The sequence below is a fragment of the Tinamus guttatus genome, unplaced genomic scaffold (genome assembly GCF_059628265.1).
Source record: "Tinamus guttatus ecotype Peru unplaced genomic scaffold, ASM5962826v1 Tinamus_guttatus_pri_ptg000445l, whole genome shotgun sequence".
Taxonomy (NCBI): domain Eukaryota; kingdom Metazoa; phylum Chordata; class Aves; order Tinamiformes; family Tinamidae; genus Tinamus; species Tinamus guttatus.
The window spans coordinates 600,675-607,500 of NW_028288979.1; positions in this window are offsets into that span (position 1 = coordinate 600,675).

Here is a 6,826-nt window from a genome sequence, read left to right on the forward strand (position 1 = left end):
GAGGACTCCTGATCTAGAGCCTGATCTAATTCTAATTGAAGTCAGTAGAAAGACATTTATTGCTTCTGTGGAAGAGATCTAGCAAGTGATACTATAGTCAACACTTCCCAGCAAAGCCTCCGTGATGTCTGCGGGTTAATGATATGGGCTGTCACAACGCTGTAATTCCAGACTTCCTAAAGGAGCCTTGACTTAGAATCATAGTCTGCTCTGAAACTGTCACCTGTGTCATGCCACTTATCCAGTTATCAAATATATTTTTAAGTAACTTTTGCATTTCATAATAAGCACATTAATTTAAATGAAAAATGTAAGTCTCTTAAATGATCTTACCTTCAAGGAATAATTTTAAAGGGAATGATGTGAAACTGAATCAAAGGATATAGAACATGAATGAATATGTAACATAAATTCACTTGGCATTTATTGTAAGGTTGTTTGACTTGATTTATTTATTTATTAATTCAGGCAAATTTTATGGACAACAAAAAGTTTTATGCTCTATTCCCTACCTCTGTGCTTCTTCTCTCCTTTGTAGCCTTCCTCCTAACATTTCATAAGGTGAGCTGTGGCTGCTGAAGCAGTGAAGGTGCAGCTAAGTATTGCAGGCCACTTCAGTCCCCATGAAGAAGAGAACACAAAACTGAGTTAGTTATGGACTTTTGCCAAATTACCAGAATATGGTCGTACTCTTATTTTTAGCTAATGGTGTTAGCCTCTTCACATTATTCAGAGATTAAGTGAGCGAGTGAGCTCTGCTCAGGTGATAGAACAAAAGTGAAGTAGTGTCTTGCTCTGTCGCTGAGTAAGTTCTCATTTCAGGCAGAGATGCTGCTCTTCAGACAACTACCAGCCTGCAGCTCTCATTAGAATAGACCAAGACTGGGTTATTATGGCTAATTGTATTTCCTTTGTAATGCTGACATCATTAGCTTTAAAGTGTGTCAATTTGTTGGCAGTGGGGATCTGAAGCTCAGACACACAACCAAATTACAGAGGATTAACACGTTTCCTGCATCAGAGGAGCCATGGTAACAGCTATTAACCACTGGTGCAGATGTTTGGAGCTGGCTTGCTTGCATAGTGCCCTGATTTACTTTCAACTCTCAACTAAGTTTCAAGCCAAGGGCAGAACATTTTTGTCAGATGAAGAGCATGCAGGGTGACAGGTCTGACATGTGGGCAATGGTGTAAATCTGCACCAGAGGATGTATGGGGCTGAGCACCCCATGGAAAAGGTGGCAACCCAGGCAGGAGGCAGCAAGCATCAGCTCTTGCTTCTGTAGGTATAGGTGATGTGGTCCAGAAAAACTGGAGTATATTGTATGATTAAAACTGTGTAGCTCTTTGGCAAATGAAGATGTCATAGCTGCCTTCAGACAACTGTGTTCCCACACTTGTGTCTTGCTCAACTCTCCTTTCTCAATCAACGTTAATCAACGACTTGATTAACAAAGAATGTGGGAAGTGTAATACAGTTAATGACAATCAATCTAGGCTTATGAAAATAGTCCCTGTCAAATGATTTTAATAATTGTATGTGTGTGAGATTGCAAATCTAATTGATAAAGGTCACATTGTTGCTATAATAATCTCATATCAGATTTAATACAGCCCATTTTATTTAAGAAATAAGAATGACACAACATCAGCGTGGTACATGTGGCATGGATGAAAAAAATCATGTTTTGAAAGGTAACTTTAAATTGGAAACCCTCTCTGAATTGAGAGCCTTATGATTAATTTAAGGCTATTAAACATTAATATACGAAGTGTCTCAGGTAATGACTGGCAAGATAACAGTAATTTTGCTGACCAAGTTTGCTGATGTCAGTAATATTTTTGGAACCTGCGAACATGTAAGAGGAAAGTAACACTACTGAATATATCATTTAGTTGTTGATCACAGACAGGCTCTCAGAGGTGGGAAACCGTGCTCTTGGCACCTGAGAGAAAGGACAGAATTTGGATCAGCAGCTAGTGAATGCATTGGAAAAATATCCTAATTAATTACTGCAATAGAGCTATATTTAGGTGTGGTTTTCCTGGCAAACAACAATCCTCTCATTCCCCAATGCATTAAAAAAAAAGTGTTTTATGCAAACTAAATATAGTTCTTAAATTTAACTTTTTTTCCCCTAATCCTTAATCATTTCTGTCATTGTATTTAGGCAAGTGTAGTTCAAACAGAAGTTCAGCTGAGTAATTAAGATGTTTTTATTTTAAAACACCAAAACAGCTTGTGATTTCTCTTCTTTAAACTATTCAGCAAACTAAAAAAAAAAAAAAATCACGCTTAGATTTTTCATTTAAACTTTTCAGCAAACGAGCTGTTTTCTCAAATACTTTTCCATGTCTTCAGTGACATTACTTACATATTGGCCATTGATGTCATTATTCATTTTTTTCCCCAGTTCCAAAATAATTTTTAAAATCAATTGGGATACATTGGTAAGAATTAAAGGATTGGAAAATTATGCCTTTTGGATAAATACTTGAAGGTTTAAAACCCACAATCTTTTTAGTTTAACAGAAGAATGGTAAAGTGTGACTAGATAGTAGTTTGAGAACAGAAACTTGATTATTGAACTCAATTTTCAGATAGTATTGAACAATGGATTCAGGTGGATTTTCTTTAGAGTCCTAGAGATTTAAGAGCTGGCTTTATAAGAAAAGTGTGAGTTGCAGAGAGCTTTGTTTTTTGTTTCCTACTTTTTCCCCCTTTTTTTTTGCCTTCTGTTTCTATGCTTTCTTTGGAAAGTTCAGCTGCTGTTGCCATTTGGAAAGGTTATTTTTGGTTTGATTCATTTGTCTCAACAACTTTATCTGGAAGGTAATGACCAGAAGGGCCAGCTATTTAGGAAGTATTTTATGCCTCAGATGTTATACGCAGGTAGTAGAATTTTCAACTTTTATACAGATGTGTATATTTCTTTTAGTACCTACTCCCACTCTCTCCTCTTTGCAGGTAGGAAACAATTGCTGATGTTTCATCCTGAGTTATGAAATACTTTTCTTGCCTGTGCCAGTATTTTAATATTATACTTCATAGTTATTTCTCACTGTATTCTCATAATAGTTTCCCAGTAAGTTATTAAAAACCTTTATATTTCATTTGGATTCTTTCTCTTTATCATCAGAGTTAGAGACAATCATTCTTTCTTCTACTTTATCCACTTCTTAATAAATGTTAAAGCTGGAAATACAGGCTTCTTTTGATAGTTTACATAGTCTGTTTCCTCCTTTCTAGGTGTTGCGCTTTTTTTTTTTTTTTTTCTCTCCCTAATTGCTCTGTATTCGCTGATGTGGTCAATAAATGCTTGCTGTTATGCCCATGTTCTTTGCTCTTTAGTCCTATGAGGGAATTTTTTGTCTGCAAATTTAGATCATCTCTTAAATGACAGAGTTATTTACGGAAATATTTGACTACTGTAATATGTAGTGGAGAGAACTGCACACAGCCTTGCTTCCTCATTCCTCATCTGATTGCCATGCTACTTACTACAGTTGGCTCTAAAATAACGGTATGAATTTGACACCAAGAATGAGAAGGCTTCACTCATTCTGGTGATACCTGCAGTGAACTGACTGTGCAGGAAAATAAAATATGTGCAGTGTGCATAGGAATTCGTTCATTTTTTTCCAAACTATAGTCCGGCCCCCAACAGTGTCTGAGGGACAGTGAACCGGCCCCCTGTTTAAAAAGTTTGAGGACCCCTGATCTAGTCCAACCCCCCTGCACACGCAGGGTCACCTAGAGCATGTGGCACAGGACCATGTCCCAGCAGGCTTTGAAGATCTCCAGAGAAGGAGACCCCACAACCTCTCTGGGCAGTCTGTTCCAGTGCTCTGTCACCCTCACTGTTAAGAAATTTTTCCTTAAGTTCCTGTGGAACTTTTGGTGCTTCAGTTTGTGGCCATTACCTCTAGTTCTGTTGGTGGCCACCACTGAAAAGAGGCCAACACCATCCTCTTCACTGCCTCCCTTGAGGTACTTATAGACACTGATCAGGTCCCCTCTCAGCCTTCTCTTCTCCAGGCTGAATAGGCCCAGCTCCCTCAGCCTCTCCTCATAGGGCAGATGTTCCAGGCCCCTGATCATCCTTGTGGCCCTGCGCTGGACTCTCTCCAGCAGCTCCACATCCCTCTTGTACTGTGGGGCCCAGAACTGGACACAATACTCCAGATACGGCCTCACCGGGGCTGAGTAGAGGGGCAGGATCACCTCCCTCGACCTGCTGGAGACGCTCTTCTTAACGCACCCCAGGATCCCATTGGCCTTCTTGGCCACGAGGGCACACTGCTGCCTCATGGTCAACTTGTCATCCACCATGATGCCCAGGTCCTTCTCTGCAGCACATGTCTATTTCAGGTTTTTGTTTTTTTTGTATGTTTGCTTCTTTTATCTTTTGATAGGGTCACCATTTTTTTTTAATTTATTTTTTTGGACCATCACCTGGACTCCTCCCTGGAAGGGGACATTGTTTCTTTAGGTCACTGCAGATCCAAGAGGAGGCTTCATACATTGAAGCACAGTGCTCAGTACCTCAAGGACAGGCTTTTTAGATAATTTCTGGAGAAGAAGGTACAGGCAAACTGTGTGCACAACATATGAAAATCCTTTAAAAATGTGGTCCTATTTACCTCTAATGGCTCCCCTTCACTTCCCTCTCCCTTGCCTGGTCCCCTTGTCTTACCTGCCCTGCTCTTTGCAGGCTCTGAATCAGGAAGCACAGCTTCTGAAGGAGCAGATTAGCACAGCGTATTTCTGGCAACATCAGCAACCGTGTCTCCAGTGTGTTAAAGTCATTTTTTTTAAATAAGTCACGTTTCATGCCAGCAATATAACCAGAAGGTCAAATCCCTTGATTTTAGAAAGCACGGTCACATTCTGTGGCTTGAATTACCATAAATGTTCACATCTAAAATACGGAGGGGGGCTGTTTCTCCACGATGTTTTGTCTCCGCTTTACTCGGCCTTGTGATTTACAGCAGGGGTGGGGAGTCTTGGCTAATTGGCACTCGGAGATTTCCTGAAAACAAACGCACAAATAGGCAATTGAAGAGATAATTGTGTCTCAGCCTTGTCCAAAAATGGTGCAAAGCCAAATAGAGAGCTACACCATGGCTTCTCAGCTGGGAGGTATCTATATAACTATATATGATGTATAAATAAGTCTATATGGCCAATGGCAGGGCCACGTGGGACTACTCCAGTTCGGCAGGCGCAGGCGGGTTTGGATGCTGGTAGGGGTCTCGTGAAGGCCCATGACACACTGCCAAGTCTGCACACACTGGGTGAGTGCACTGTGAAAATTCAGCCACATACCTTTGGATAAATAGGTTAATCATTGGGAAAATCATCCTAGCATCTTTACTGTCCTTTCTCTGAAGATGTTATTAAGAGCAGTCATTGGATTACTGCCATCAATTAAGAACAGGCACAGAGTGTGCTTCTGTTCAAACTGTATTGAGGGCATTTTGCTTTACAAAATGCTGCTTTGCTAAAAAAATAAGAAGAAAATAAAGAGGTAATAGAGGCCCAAGCTTTCTTGGACTTACATCAGTGCTGACACACATTAATCCTTTCATTTGTCTCAGAGATGAATGAACAAGGGACACTGCAAAGTTTCAGGAAGTAAAGCACCCAATAGAGAAACAAGAATAGAAAATGAAAGAATAAAATTTATAACATTTACCCGACAGAATTGATCAGTGTGTGAAACATGCCACATCCGTCCGGCTATTCATTTTAAGATTTTTCAGCCTTTGAAGAGCCACTAGAGCCTTGAATGCCTTAATTTGAAAATAAAATAGTTTTTTTTTTTTAACCTTGTTCTTTTTTTGACCTTTTTTTAGATCAATATTTTTCTTATAGGAGATACCAACTTTTAATACACATAACACATAACAAAATACACATAAAACATATATCAAAATACACATAACAAGAAATTCAAATATACCTTTGTAAGTCCCCAGCAGTATCCTGTGTGGATTTGAGCAGCACTTTATCCTCACTTTGACCCACATAGATAATTATCTGCTCCTTATAGTAAATTAAAATTTAAAATCTCACATTTGCAGCTAATCCCAGGCTGTATGATGCATCAGTTTAATATGTTTCCTTTTCATGTCTTTACCTATTTCTATTAGCATTTCAGAGACCTCTAGTCCTGCTTCGGCAGTTTATATAGAAACTCTATATCAAAGTTTATCTAACTTGTCCTGTGGTGGGAGGCTGTGTCACTCATAAGCAACCCAGTCCCCTGGTACAGTCCAGATAACTGTCTTACTGAGCCATGCTTCTATCAATTGTGGCCATGTAAGTGTTTTACAATAAAAATAAACTTGCTCAGGCAAAACTGATTGGGGACTATTAGCTGGCATCTTCTGACGGTGCTCAGGGAGCAGCAAGCATGCATTCCCATAGCATTAGCTTTATTGCTTTGTTTGCATTATGGCCATGTCTTCCTGGAAGAAGGAAGGTAATAAGGTACAGCCAAGTGCTTCCCAGAAGCTTCTCTAGTCTAAATAAAGATCTAGGGTTTCACCTTTGTTATTCCTGTTTTTAATGCACCAAATTATAAATAAAAACAAATATAAATATGTATTTATTTTATAAATAAAAACAAATATACTTAAAGAAACTATATGATGGTCTATGAGCATCAAGTTTCTTTTTCTAAAAAATGTGCTCCATTTCTTTAAACAGAGATGGATCAAAACGAAAACATTACAGCAGCCCAGAGCAAAGTGGGGAGCTTTAAACCACAGCCAAGTGCTCTGTGGCAAAATTTTGCATCTAGTCAGGATGCTCAAATGC